The 14,587-nt window shown below is 46.6% G+C and overlaps 1 long non-coding RNA gene and 1 other non-coding gene across 2 annotated transcripts; both read right to left on the bottom strand.

Moving 5' to 3' along the window:
* Window positions 1-222: 222 nt before the first annotated feature.
* LOC136793831 (uncharacterized) lies at window positions 223-10,672 on the bottom strand. Its single transcript, XR_010839767.1, has 3 exons — window positions 10,637-10,672; window positions 5,207-5,349; window positions 223-293 (listed from the first exon to the last, which is right to left on the bottom strand). It is a non-coding gene; the product is annotated as an uncharacterized lncRNA (long non-coding RNA).
* A 1,428-nt stretch (window positions 10,673-12,100) lies between these two features.
* Window positions 12,101-12,205, bottom strand: LOC131753916 (U6 spliceosomal RNA). The gene has a single exon (XR_009334974.1). It is a non-coding gene; the product is annotated as a U6 spliceosomal RNA (small nuclear RNA).
* Between the last annotated feature and the right edge of the window lie 2,382 nt (window positions 12,206-14,587).

Here is a 14,587-nt window from a genome sequence, read left to right as displayed (position 1 = left end):
AGGAGGTGGGAGAAGGTAGAGCTGAAGGACCGTCAGCAACAGGAGACGGAGGGCAAGCTGCAATGTCACTCATGCCTGACGTTGATGGAATGCACATTCGCATCTTTGAAAGTTCGCAGCTTGAAGGTTCGTATGTAGGGAACTTCCTGGACTCGACACAGGGAAAAGATTTACTATACTGACACGGATAAGACAAATAGAATCCCTGCATGCTCAGAACTCACCTAGACAGGAAGATGATTCAAGTGCAAAACTCCTATGATACAGCTGTGTATAAGAGGTGCCATAAAATTCTATGGAAATGAAAAAAGAGAGAGAAAAATCATTTCTTGCAAGGTTTCAGGGCCCTCCTAGCCCATAGGAGGTTGGTGCACATTGGAAGAAGTCCACCTTGACAGGCCCAGCACTCTGGGTTTGTGATAGGGAAGAACCTTTGTACTCTATTACAGGGATGTTGCCTACAAGCTTGAATTATACATAATAGCCCATCTCTGGGAACCACTGCCTCCCAGGTAATGCGTGTTAAGCTAAAATACCTTTGTTTGACTCCCAGGAAACCTCCTGACCAGGCCCACCTGTGATTGGCTGTTAGGTGGGAAGAAATGAACACAAACCCTCCTTCCCATCTGGAGTCTGATTGGTACCAGGACTTTTCCCCTCCTCCCCTTTTAGTATAAAAGAAGCCTGAATTCTAACTTAGGGAAGATGGCTCTTTGGGACACTAGTGTGCCGTCTTCTCAGTCAGCTGGCTTTCCAAATAAAGTCGCCATTCCTTGCCCCAGCAACTCATCTCTCGATTTATCGGCCTGTCGTACAGCAAGCCACACAGGAGGATGGACTGCGTAATAGCCTCGGGGTTTGGCAAACAAGGAGCAAGCTGGCTTTTAACACCATCCTTTTCATCCTCTCAGCTGGGCATCCCGGTGCAGGACTCAGGCTGCTTCTCTGTGGGTGGCTTCATGGAGGAGAAGCACTTGCGTCTGCTGGAGGGACAGATAGGACACTGGTAGGTGGAGATGGGGGAGGTGGGGTGGAAGGGGGCTGTTGAGAACAGAGGGAAGGGCATTCCAGGCAGAAGAATTGGTGGAGCAGCATCCTGAAAGTGGGCATGAAGGAGCTCCCACTGGGAGCATGGAGATGCTGCTGGAGCTGTCCCCTGGGGGGTCAGAGCAAGCTTACCCTCTGGGTGAGTGCTCCCAAGTCACACACCCAGACCAGTCAAGCAGGGCAGCCTAATGACTCAGAACGCAGGCTTGGGAGTTGTTGTGGACTGAATTGGCCCCTAGATTCATACATCGAAGCCCTGATCCCCAGTACCTTAGATTGTGACTGTATTTGGAGACGGGGTCTTTAAAGAGGTTAATAAGGTTAAATGAGGCCATAATGGTGGGGCCCTAATCCAATCTGACTGGTGTCCTTATAAGATGGAGAGACACCTGGGGTGCACAGCCACAGAGAAAAGCCCATGTGAGGACACAGTGGGATGGCAGCTGTCTACAAGCCAAGGAGAAAAGCCTTGGCAGAAACCAGCCCTGCTGGCACCTTGACCTTGGACTTGCAGCCTCCAGCAGAAGTATGGGAAATAAATGTCTGTTCTTTTTTTAAAAAAGAATTTATTTACTTTATTTATTTTTTGGCTGCATTGGGTCTTCGTTGCTGCACGCAGGCTTTCTGTAGTTGCGGCGAGCGGGGGCTACTCTTCATTGCGGTGCGCAGGCTTCTTATTGCGGTGGCTTCTCTTGTTGCAGAGCATGGGCCCTAGGTGCACAGGCTTCAGTAGTTGTGACACGTGGGCTCAGTAGTTGTGGCTCGTGGGCTCAAGAGCGCAGGCTCAGTAGTTGTGGCGCATGGACTTAGTTGCTCCGTGGCATGTGGGATCTTCCCGGACCAGGACTTGAACCCGTGTTCCCTGCATTGGCAGGTGGATTCCCAACCACTGCGCCACCAGGGAAGCCCTAAATGTCCGTTCTTTAAGCCACCTGGTCTAAGGTATTTTGTTAGAGCAGCCTGAGCAGGAGTCAACCTCAGGCTCCAAACTTCCTCACTGGGTCCCAAAGGACTCAGCCTCTTGGAGCCTGACTTCTGATCTGATGCATAAAACACAGAGCAGCAGCAGCTCGACTGAATCGTGCATGTGAAATGGGCGTCTAGTAAGCATGCAGATGTGCACAGAGTGTAATCTCTAAAATGAGGTGTATGCACCTGGGGTGCAGAGGGGAACAGATGCATGGGGGGTGGGGGGGAAGAAAAGATAAGAACTTTTTTTATATTTATTCTACATCTTCCCTTTACATTTCAATTTTTACATATGGTTTTCATGGACATAGCACAGAAATGCATAAATGTTTCTAATTTATGAAGAAACATCATCCTTGTACATTTCTACTTTGTGCATGGTTTTAATGCATATTATATGCAAATGCAGTGCTATGTGTATGTGACACATGAATAAACAGATTGGCATCTTGTAGGGGTGCATGATTCTTAGATGTACTGATAGGAATGTGCATCAAAAAAAACTCTGGAGACATGTGTAGACCATCCCCTAAGATTTCTTTGTATCCACTGATCAGCCGTGGGAGGGAGTGTGATTATAGCTAGATGCCATCAGGAGGTTGGAGGTTAATGGGAGAATGGCAGACCACCTGTGCCCACCTAGCCCTCTGGACAAGACCTTTGAGGTGGGAGCTCCAAGTATCCCCTTGAGAGTCATTGTGAGATTCTGCCAATGAATGAGGACCTTCCAGGCAGTGGATGAGCCCCAATGGCACAGACATTGACACAAACATCACTCTTCGGGTGGTCTGCTTTCATGATTAATAATAACGTGGTTATAACCATAACATGATTAATAATTCACAGCAGGAAAGCTGCAAGGAGTGGGCAAGTGGAAACCAGAATAGGAAAGAAAAAAGGGGTGGACACTGACTGGCGGCGCCCCCGACAGCCTGGGCACCAGTGAAGCTCCCTTTGAGTCTCCCCAAAATGACCGGAGGCACTTGGACGGGGCGGGGCGAGGAGAGCAGATAACTTTCTTGTTTGGGGAGATAAGCGGCCTGAGGCCTCTGTCATTTGGGCATCAGCGTAAATGTGGCCCCATTTCACAATCACAGACAGGTGGACAGATGAGTCCCCGTGGCCCATGAGTTCTGTATTTCTCCGAATCTCTGCTGTCTGGGGCTGGGGAGCTCAATGACTAGAATCCACATGATGAGGCAGTCCAGGGAGCCCCAGAGCAGACCATGAGGATGCAGGAAGTGGGTTTGCCTTCACTCTATGTGTGGTTTTTATACATGAAGGGAGAGCCTGATAAACAAAATACAAACCTGTGGGTCTGAGAGCGGGCAATGCTGTATTGTGTCCAGAAAAAGAATGCCCAGACTTTGGTTTCGTCTAGACTTGGTTGAAATTCCTAGCTGTGTGACCTAGACAAGTCACTTAACGTCTCTGAGCCTTGGTTGTTTCATCTGTAAGACAGAAGTATTCTCTTCCTCAGGGCAAACAAGGGGAGGAGAGGTCTCTGTGTCCAATCCACCCTGACCTCCAACATCCCCACAACCTTCCTCTGGGGAATGACATTCTTTTTTTTATTATTATTAATTTATTTCTTTATTTTTGGCTGCGTTGGGTCTTCGTTGCTGCGCACGGGCTTTCTCTAGTTGCGGTGAGCGGGGGCTACTCTTCGTTGCGGTGCAGCGGCTTCTCATTGTGGTGGCTTCTCCTGTTGTGGAGCACGGGCTCTAGGCACATGGGCTTCAGTAGCTGCGGCTCGCGGGCTCTAGAGCACAGGCTCAATAGTTGTGGCGCACGGGCTTAGTTGCTCCGTGGCATGTGGGATCTTCCAAGACCAGGACTCGACCCCGTGTCCCCTGCATTGGCAGGGGGATTCCCAACCACTGCGCCACCAGGGAAGTCCCTGGGGAATGACATTCTGAGTACAGAGTCTTCAAAGCTCCAGGAAAACCCCTGAGTAGCATCCCGAGCAGTAACCTCAATGCCATGATTTCTTCTCCCGCAAACTGTAGCCAGTGGGATGAAGCTGGGCAGGTGGGGAGCAGCTACTACAAAGTCCCTTCTTTTACTGTGATCTCATTTTGCACCAGCCAGGGACATCTGCCCATCCTCCTGAGAGCCAGCTGGAGGTTCTTCTCCATTTACTCTCTCTGAGCACACTGGCCCCTTCCTCTCTCCTCCTGCCTCACCTGCCACTCCCACTGGCTTCCTTGCCACAACCAGGGTCTACTTTTCCTGAAAGACTTGGTTTCCTCTCCTCAGCCAGGCAACATGCCCAAGGTGGGAGGGTAGGAGGTAGAGAAGAACCCAGGACAGTGGAGCAATCAAGGGTCTCGCACCCACTTTCCAGAGCATCTGCACAGAGACTCTGAATGTGCATGAGACACTTTCCTGGAGGGCGTCTCTCTTATAGGGGCCACGAGTCCTAGAACCCAGGAGTTCTTTTGCATTTCATAGAAAAGGAAAATGAGGTTGCATCCTATTTGGTGTGGATTAATTGAGCATCTACGTCGTGCCAGACATCTTCTAGGCATTGAAGATGTGTGTTTTAGTGTGCTAAGGCTGTCACAGAAAACTTACCACAGGCTGGGTGGCTCAAGCAACAGACATTCGTTTCTCACAGTTCTGGAGGCTGCAAGTCCAAGATCAAGGCATTGGCAGTTTGGTTTCCTCTGAGTTCTCCCTCCTCGGCTTGCAGACGGCCTCCGTCCTGTTGCTTCTTCACATAGTCATCCCCGTGCACAATCGTCCCTGGTGTCTCTTCCAGGACACCAGTCCTATTGGATTGGGGTCCACCCTAATAGCTTCATTTTAACTTAATCACCTCTTTAAAAACCTCATCTTCAAATACGGTCACATTCGGAGATGCTGGGGGTTAAAGCTTCAACATACGAATTGGGGGGGGGGGGATACAATTCAGCCCATAACACTGCCTAAGTAAGAAAAATTCCCTACTGTTTCTGGGAGCTCAAAGAGGTTATATGACCCCTATAATCCAAGGTAGTTTTCAAATATCTTGTAGGCAGCCTATCTTGCTGTGTATAAAAGATAAAAGCTCTGGTGTCTCTGATTGCAGAAGCAAGAGCAGTAACCACACTGCACCCCAGGGCCTCCAGGGACATTTCAAACCCTGAGCAGGGCTAACTGTAAGATCTTGAAAAGTAATAACAGCTAGTATTTATTAAGCACTTACCATGGGTCAGATGGTCTTCTAAAAACATGAGCACATTAACTCTGGCAGCAAACCCCTGAGATAGGAACTATCATCCCATTTTACAGATGATCTGACTCCGGAGCCAGGACTTGTGCTGAGCTGTCCCATGAGCTCCTTGTAGCCTGTGAAGTACAAGGTTTAGTATTGACTCCAGCGCCCGTCAAATCTAATGATGGTGATGATAATGCAGAAATTCTTATCCCTCATCCTCCTGCAGGGAATGGCTGCTTTCTCTTAACCCTTTTCTATTTCATTCTGCCTGTCCTATTGTACGTGCTCTTTGGGTAAGACATCTCTACTGTTTTGGGAAGGAAATGAGGTGTTCATTATGAAGGAAGACCGCTTGCCTCTGCAGACCCCCTTTATTCAGCCATTCACAGGAAAGTGAGAAGGGAGAGAGACAGACAGAATAAGAGAATGTTTGCTAAAGACATGACCTAGGCACTCAATAAATATTAGAGCACACTGTGGGGGGCTTTTCACACTGTCAGTTCTGCCTGTAATTCTGTCCCACCACATAGTACATGACATCAGGCAAACTACATAAATTTTCTGAGCTTTGGATTCCTTGTCTGTAAAGCAGCAGATCCCACAGGGCAGGGGGGTGGGTGTTGCCCACATTAAATGAAACAATAACGCCTTGCCCAGAACCTGGAACGTGGTAGGAACCCAGCAGGCATTGGTCCCCTTCTGTACCCTGAGTATTTGGATGGACCATCAACAGAGGGCGCTGCCTGGTCCAATATGGTTTGTGCTGCCTCAATCTAGTGGGTATGGAGCGGAGGACTTTGAAGGGTAGTCAGATTACCCTGCCTGTGGGTAGCATGCTGGGGGCGGAACACATCCCTCTGAAGGCACAATTAAGCGTCATTTGCATTTCTTATAGAGAACAGATGCTCATTTCCATCAAGAAATGTTCCCATACGGCCTTGGCCTCGTTGCAATTTCCATCAAGGGCTGGTCTTGAAATTTGCAATTAAAGGTGTCCCTTGGCAATGCCAGAAAACGAACTGAGTTTCCATCTGGCCCAGAGGTTCTTTGTTTCGCTTCAATCATAAGGGAAGCCAGCCTTCTTAGGCCCAAAGACCCCACCAGCTCTCACTAGAGTTCCCACGTGGGGGAAGGGATGGGGTCAGCACAGGCTCACGTCTGTACATATGTGGAATCTTCACGTGCGGGAGCCCCTGGGATCCTGCCCCATTGCCCACACCCCCCACCACCCAGAGTTGGCTATAAAATGGAGAATTGGATCCCTAGATCATGAGACCTCTTCAAATTAAACATGCAAAGGGGACCCCTCTGTGAGCTGCCCAGGTCCTCACTGATTCATGCAGCATCCTCAGGCCCAGCTGCTCAGGATACTGAGGGGATTTCAAGCAGCCTCCATGCCCCCCGTGACCAGCCTTCATCTCTTGGCTGGCCCAACTCTTCCTCAACTGGACCTCCAATTCACTGTTCCTTTTCCCAGTACGTCCTTGCCTCACTCCTTAAATCTGATCCATGCTTTTATCTTCCTGACCATACCTGGCTTCCTCCCGGCCATGACTCCCCTCCCCCTCCCAGTACTGCATCCCCCATCCGCAGGTAACTGCAACCCAGACTCCGCCCACTTGCCAGCATCCCCTACTGCTTTCCTGCTTCCCGAGAACCGTTCCCCGCTGGTCTGACATCCCAGCCAACTATAGGTCTGCTGCTGTGGTGAGAGAGCTCAGCCTTGGTGGTGCCATGTTTTCCCAGAAACGAACGTCGGAGGGCGCCGTTTACCTCCTTGCCCCTCCGTCCTCCCAGTGCAATGCCTCCTGCTAATTCTTGTGCCTTCAGGCTATCGTCTCCTTCGGGGACCACTCAGCCTGCCCTCCCAAGTAGCGATCCAGGTCTCCCTTGACCTTCCTCTTCTATCACATGATTGTCTCTCAGGATTCTCATGGGCTCTGAATTCACTCAGTGGCAGTGTGAACTGGGTATACCTCTCATCCTGTCTGAACCTCAGGCTCCTTAAATGTAAACTGGTGGGGCAGGGTTGAGGGCAGTACGGCCATATCATTGGCAGTTAGGATGAGATCAATAGAAAAGTCTCTTTCTCTTTTCCTGAGTGGCAGGAAATCTCTAGGATGGAGTGTGAGGCAGGAAGGGGTCATCTCTCCTTTACATCTTTATAACTGTCCCAGGAGTCCCCAGCAGATGTTCTCTCAAGTCTTTTTGGCCCAAAATATGCCATATGCCCGTATCTACACACATCACCAACAAAGGGTTTGGAAACCCATGATTGACTTGGACCTATCAGGATTTTCCCCTTGGGCTGGGGCTGAGATGAACACCCCTTGAAACCTGAAGCTGAGTGAAGGAGGACAGATGCATGTTCTGAATCCAAAGAGGAGGGGGTGGGCGAGCAATGCATGTCGAGTGGGCAGCCAGCAGTATCAGCTACACCTGGCAAGCTTATGGCCCCCAAATACCGTATGGCCGCAGGGCTCCTTCCACCAGATTTTTTAGATCACACCTAAACACCCATCCATGTGTCGTAGGCAAAGTTTGGCAGGAAGTGCCAGAATGTAGCATCCCACCAGTGTTCTGATCTGTGCCTCTGATGTCAGTAGCATAAAGGATGAAAAACAGCTCAGTCAGCTTTCCTGATGGTTGCATAACTTTGGAAGTGGCTTTGTGAAAGACCATTTTAGGAGACCTATGAAATAAGAGGCACACTTTCCTGCTGTAAGTCCATGGACCAGGACCCAGACGATGCACCCCCCAACCTCCTGAAGGACTCAACAGCTGCTTTCCTTGGCCAGATCCTCTCAGATGCCCTCCATGTAGGCCCCTCAGCAGAAAATCCCATTCACTGCCTTTTTATTTTTTTAATTTATTTATTTTTGGCTGCGTTGGGTCTTCGTTGCTGTACGTGGGCTTTCTCTAGCTGCAGTGAGTGGGGGCTACTCTTTGTTGTGGTGCACGGGCTTCTCACTGCAGTGGCTTCTCTTGTTGCGGAGCATGGGCTCTAGAGCGCAGGCTCAGTAGTTGTGGCAAACGGGCTTAGTTGCTCCGTGGCATGTGGGATCCTCCCGGACCAGGTCTCGAACCCATGTCTCCTGCATTGGCAGGCAGATTCTTAACCACTGCGCCACCAGGGAAGCCCCATTCACTGCCTTTTCAGCTGGGCAAAAAGATGATTCCAATCAGGCCAGTTGGTTTAATGCCATAAAATCAGGTGGTAAGCAGCTGTTACATGCAAAGTTCCACCAAACCTGTCTGTTCTTTGTGGTCAGTCTGCATCTAAATGAGGCTCTAAATGAGCCACCACAATGATACTCCAGGCCTTGTTATGTCAATTTGTGGGAAGCCATTGAGTCCTGGCAGCAGGAAGAGAATCTCCTTTGGACCCAGTCCCTACAGGGGGAGCCTCAGCCCAGTTTTCCTGTGATCTACAGGGCTGGGTCAAGGGCCTCTGGACTGGGGTGGGGGAAGTCACTTGGGGGAGGGGCGGGCCAGGGGTGGGAAACTTGTCCCTGCTGGCGACTCCTGGGACAGTTCTCCTTGGCCTTATAAAGAGACCTAAGGGAGAGATGGCCACTTCCTGCCTCAGAACTTTGTACCTGAATATGATGCCTGGACCTGCTTCAGCCACCCTGTGACCACATAGGGACTCCAGCCCAGGAATGGTTCAGACACATGGAGAGGTGCAAAGCCAAGAGACTCACAGAGAAGCAGAACAGGAGCCCGGTGTCACCCTGGGTTTGTCCTGCCTATGACCCTCCTATTACGCTGGTTGAGTTGAGGTTGGGCGTGCAGGCATCTGCGTGATACACTATGTGTGCTTGGTCAAGTTGATTAATATGGGGCCCACCCCTACTGGGGCCCATAGAAAAAGATCTTATTACTTTATTTATAGTGGCAGCTAATAGAATTGTAACAATGGGGGTCTGTATTATTTTATGCATATTAAAAATTCTTTTGGTTGCATGTAACAGTCACCCAAATTGAACAAGGTTTAAACACAAATGAGAATTTATTGTCAGAATATGGGCCTGTCTGACAACACCCAAAGCGTGGAGTGTGGTTTTGATCTTGTGAACGCATTGGAATCAAGGTTCCAGATGCCCTCAGGCCACCCACTCTGTACTGGGTTGAGTAGTGTCCCCCAAAGCTCATGTCTACCTGGAACCTCAGAATGTGATCTTATTTGGAAATAGGATCTTTGAGATGTGATTAATTAAAATTAAGGTGAGGTCACACTGGGTTAGGGTGAGCCTTAATCCAGTAACTGGTGTCCTTATAAGAAGACATGGAGAACAGACACAGAAAGAAGACGTTGTGAAGATGTACAGTGGAGAATGCCATGTGAAGACAGAGACTGAAATACTGGAGTGATGTGTCTACAAGCCAAGACACACCAAGGATTGCCAACAGAAGCTAGAAGAGAGGAAGGGAAGGATCCTCTTCTAGAAACTTTGGATGAAGTATGGCCCTGTCAATGTCTCAATTTTGGACTTCTAACCTCCAACTGTGAAAAAATACATTTCAATTGTTTTAAGCTCCACAATTTGTAGTAATTTGTTACAGCAGCCCTTGGAGACAAATATACCCTCTACTCTTCTTGCTTATGTTGGCTTCTCTTTTCCCTCTGGCCACTACAGATCAACCCCTCTATCCCTTAATCCACCAAGCTGCCAATAGCTTGCAGATTGGACACTTGTCAAGCAAGCCTCACAAAAGAGTCAGGGCCTTCCCTGGTGGTCCAGTGGTTGAGACTTCACCTTCCAGTGCAGGGGGTGTGGGTTCAATCCCCCTTCCAATGTGGGCGGGGGTGTAGGTCGGGGAGCTAAGATCCCGCATGCCTCAGGGCCAGAAAACCAAAACATAAAACAGAAGCAATACCGTAACAAGTTCAATAAAGACTTTGAAAATGGTCCACATGAAAAAAGGAGAGAGAGAGAGAGAGAGAGAGAGAGAGAGAGAGAACGTCAATCCTTTCTGCCTCTCCAGTGAAATTCTCTAGGAAAGAACTCAAACTGGCCCAGCTTAACTTGGGAGATAAATCTAGACCAATCCACTGTGGCCACAGGGAAAGTGACATTGCACCAGGATGGCAGCTCCCAAAGTAGCCATGGGAAAGAGGGATAAAGGAGAATTTCCAGAGTATCAAGTGTCCACTGCAGATACCCTTAAATCATTGTTCCAGAAATACTGGCTTCTCTGGACCATGTCCACCTGTCCTTTAGTATTTTCATGCATATCTGTCAATGAAAAATGGGGTAAAAATGTAGAAAGAACACTGAACCTTAAAAAGCCAGAAATCTAGGCTGACCAATGGAAAATTTTGGCAATGTGCAATGTCAAAGAGAAGATGGCCCCCAGTGTTCCTGGAAGGAATAATGGCACATCTTATAAAGTAAATGATTTGATGGTCCTTACCCCATGCTGTCTGCCTGGAATGGTGAACTGAAGGCATTCAGCCCTGTAGAAAAGGGATCTCGAGAAGTGGCCAAATAAAACTGTGCTTGCTTCAATCTTTGTCTCTGCAGATTTTTTTTTTTTTTTTTTTAAAGAAAGTGTTTTTATTTTATTTTTTTTTTGCGTACGCGGGCCTCTCACTCTTGTGGCCTCTCCCGTTGCGGAGCACAGGCTCCGGACGCGCAGGCTCAGCGGCCATGGCTCACGGGCCCAGCCGCTCCGCGGCATGTGAGATCTCCCCCGACTGGGGCACGAACCTGCGTCCTCTGCATCGGCAGGCGAACTCTCAACCACTGCGCCACCAGGGAAGCCCTGTCTCTGCAGATTTTTCTCTTCTCTGTTGCAGTGTGGAAACTGGGGCAGTCACAAAAAGACAAATACTGTATGATGCCACTTACACAAGGTAACCAGAGTAGTTAAATTCACAGAGACAGAATGTAGAATGGTGGTTGCCAGGGGCTGGGAGGAAGGGAGAAATGGGCATTTATTGTTTAATGGATATAGAGTTTCAGTTTTGCAAGATAAAAAGAGTTTTGAAGACAGTTTGCACAACAGTGTGAATGCAACTAAACACTACTGAACTGTACACTTACAAGTGATTAAAATGGAAAATTTCATGTCACATGTATTTTACTACAATTTAAAATAATAAATAAGTCTCCACCGAGAGCATCATTCAATTCCTGCCCCAACTAGACTACTAAGGAATGTTTAAGAGCATATACTTTGAAATGAGATAGACTTGGGTTCACCTCTGAGTTTCCCATAGACCTGAGCATGGATGTGGGCAAGGTAGATGCTCAATCTTCAAAAATGTTTTTTAAAACCAAAATATACATTTTATCTTTCAAGTGACTAAATCATATTGAGTACCATGTTCCCAACCATTCTTTGAGCCTCCATCCACAAATTTAGAGTGATCAGGATGTTTAACAGCCAACAGTTGGTAACCTGTCCTGGCCAATGAATACTGGGGAGTGTGCACTTTCTCTGCTCTGTGTGTATGGTCCAAACAGCCTTGCAACTCTGGCTTCAGAAATGAAGAGCAACATTATCCCATTGCCGTTAAACTGGTCAAGTTTATCCTCCAAAAAGGCACTTTGTGTATCTAACCCTGACACCTAACAAAGACCCCGGTTGGTCATTTGGATACATCTAGCCCAACTCTGCAATGCAATCAGTGATGTCCTCACCAGGCTATTGGGTTCACATCAGGGAAGAGTTGGAATTCATCCCTTGGGATGTTCAACATGGAAGGGCCTCAGTCATCATTTAACCTTCCTCCTTGTTTTTAAAAATGGGGAAACTGACACCCAGAGACAGTGAAGGGACTTGTTTAATACAAACTAAAGGTAGAAATGGGGATCAAACCCAGAGCTTTGGAGACTAAGTACAGACAAATTTCCACCCCAACAGGCTGCTTCACAAAAATATATGTGCCTCATGAGTTTCCAAGTCATCTGTGCTCAGGAACCTAGCCAATTTTCTCTGTACTTCTCCAGTTTTAATGTATGCACTGTCAAAGTGAGCATGTATAAAAATGTACATTGTTAACTATGATAATGAAATCCTGGACTCCTCTGTACATTCTACTATAATAGCATATATCACAACATTTTATAATTATCTCTTTGTGGCCTGTCTCCCATTCCTCCCCCAAAAGACTGTAAATTCCCTGACAACAAGGATGGTCTTGTTCCCAGTACCTAGCACAGAAGCTGATACAACTATGACCCTGGATAGACAGTAGTTAGATCATTGACTGTGCAAATGAGGCATGCATTGTGCATAATGACAAATGTTCATTTCATATCTTAGTCTTAGAAGAAGCAAGTTCTCTGAGAAAATGTATGGTGTATGCAGGGGCCCAAGCAAATTGTCAGAAGTGTAACAGAATTCTGCAGGTGCCTTGTGGTTTTTTGTTTGGAGGGTTGTTTTATTGTTTTATAATAAAATTCAAGCCTTCTATGTATGTCAGGTAACAGGATGGCTGAATCAAACATTTCAGCAGGTCCCAAATTTTAAGCATGCAATCTGCTCTATTTTCAGAATTAACTCAGTTGTTCGTTAATCCTTTATGTGTTGAGAACCCGGGTGGCCCAGCCAATGATACATCCATCTGGCAACCAAAAGCAATTTCAAAATAAGTCAAATCCTTCACTTGTGTTTCTCAGAAACCATAAAGTACCTCTTAATGTATGGTCCCGAGAAGCCCTTATTAGAAAATCCTCTCTTTTCCTAACCCTATCCCTCATATCCTGCAAATGTTTCAGCATCACCCTCTACATGTTTTTGGTGCACTTCTGGATCACAGTGGTGAAATAATGCCACAACTGCATCTCCTTTCCATCCTCAAGCCAATAAGATGGTACTAAATTAATTTAGAAGATGCAAACTCTCAGTAGAAAAGAGATTAAGAGGTGGGACACAAAGAAGCAAGACCACAACGAAGAGCAGGCCCCTGCTCGCTGCAACTAGAGAAAGCCCGCACGCAGCAATGAAGACCCAACACAGCCAAAAATAAATAAATTAATTAATTAGTTTAAAAAAAAACTGCTATGAGTTTATCTCCATGATATATTGCTAACAGGAGGAAAAAACAAAGTACAGAGCAATGTTTAGAGTATGTTACCTTTTGTGTAAGAAGGGAGGAAATATGAATAATTTTCTTTTTCTGTGATATCTTTTTCTCGTTTTGGTATCAGGGTGATGGGTGGCTTTGTAGAATGAACTTGGGAGTGTTTCTCCCCCTACAATTTTTTGGAAGAGTTTGAGAAGGATCGGTGTTAGCTTTTCTCTAAATGTTTGATAGAATTTGCCTATGAAACCATCTGGTCCTGGACTTTTGTTTGTTGGAAGATTTTAAATTACAGTTTCAATTTCATTACTTGTGATAGGTCTGTTTATATTTTCTAATTCTTCCTGGTTCAGACTTGGAAAATTGTACCTTTCCAATAATTTTTCCATTCCTTTGTGGTTGTCCATTTTATTGGTATATAGTTGTTTGTAGTAGTCTCTTATAATCCTTAGTATTTCTGCGGTGTCAGTTGTGATTTCTCCTTTTTCATTTCTAATTTTATCGATTTGCATCCTCTCCCTTCTTTTCTTGATAAGTCTGACTAAAGGTTTATCAATTTTGTTTATCTTCTCAAAGAACCACCTTTTTTTTTTTTTTTTTCGGTACATAGGCCTCTCACTGTTGTGGCCTCTCCCGTTGTGGAGCACAGTCTCTGGATGCGCAGGCTCAGCGGCCATGGCTTGTGGGCCTAGCCGCTCTGTGGCATGTGGGATCTTCCCAGACCAGGGCACAAACCCATGTCCCCTGCATCGGCAGGCAGACTCTCAACCACTGTGCCACCAGGGAAGCCCGAGAGAACCACCTTTTAGTTTTATTGATCTTTGCTATTGTTTCCTTTGTGTCTACTTCATTTACTTCTGCTCTGATTTATGATTTCTTTCCTTCTACTGACTTTAGGTTTTCTTTGTCCTTCTTTCCCTAGTTATTTTAAGTGTAGGGTTAGATTGTTTATTTGAGATTTTTCTTGTTTCTTGACGTGAGATTGAATTGCTATAAACTTCCCTCTTAGAACTGCTTTTGCTGCATCCCATAGGTTTTGGGTCCTTGTGTTTTCATTGTCATTTGTTTCTATGTATTTTTTTAATATCTTGTTTTATATCTTCAGTGATATCTTGGTTATTTAGTAGCACACAGTTTAGCCTCCATGTATTTGTGTTTTTCACAGTTTTTTTCCTGTAATTGATTTCCAATCTCATAGCATTGTGGTCAGAAAAGATGTTTAATATGATGTCAATTTTCTTAAATTTTCCGAGGCTTGATTTGTGACCCAAGATGTAATCTATCTTAGAGAATGTTCTGTATGCACTTGAGAAGAAAGTGTATTCTGCCACTTT

Source organism: Kogia breviceps, chromosome 3, assembly GCF_026419965.1.
Source record: "Kogia breviceps isolate mKogBre1 chromosome 3, mKogBre1 haplotype 1, whole genome shotgun sequence".
NCBI classification, from domain to species: Eukaryota; Metazoa; Chordata; class Mammalia; order Artiodactyla; family Physeteridae; genus Kogia; species Kogia breviceps.
This window is presented reverse-complemented; position numbering and strand designations above follow the sequence as displayed.